The sequence below is a fragment of the Hylobates moloch genome, unplaced genomic scaffold (assembly GCF_009828535.3).
Source record: "Hylobates moloch isolate HMO894 unplaced genomic scaffold, HMol_V3 SCAFFOLD_17215, whole genome shotgun sequence".
Taxonomy (NCBI): domain Eukaryota; kingdom Metazoa; phylum Chordata; class Mammalia; order Primates; family Hylobatidae; genus Hylobates; species Hylobates moloch.
Window position 1 is genome coordinate 1 of NW_026669490.1, and position 350 is coordinate 350.

Below are 350 nucleotides of genomic sequence, written 5' to 3' on the forward strand. Positions count from 1 at the left end.
GTTCGAAGTGTCGATGATCAATGTGTCCTGCAATTCACATTAATTCTCGCAGCTAGCTGCGTTCTTCATCGACGCACGAGCCGAGTGATCCACCGCTAAGAGTCGTACGAGGTCGATTTGGCGAGGGCGCCCCCGACACCGGGAGGCCCTCCTGGCGCGGCACGCCCCCCGGAGGGGGTTGCCTCAGGCCGGCCAGTCAGACGAGCAACGGGACCGGACTCCGGAGAGGGGTCGGAAGGTTTCACACCACGGGGAGGAGGCGCGCGCCGCCCACGCGGGGGCGAGCGCGCACACCACCCCACAGGCGCCCGGGGGTTCCCGCCCCCACGGCGCGGGGCACACGCCACACC

The 350-nt window shown here is 68.9% G+C and overlaps 1 pseudogene; it reads right to left on the reverse strand.

Moving 5' to 3' along the window:
- On the reverse strand, positions 1 to 104 carry LOC116465984 (5.8S ribosomal RNA; annotated as a pseudogene; the record flags this gene model as incomplete).
- Between the last annotated feature and the right edge of the window lie 246 nt (positions 105 to 350).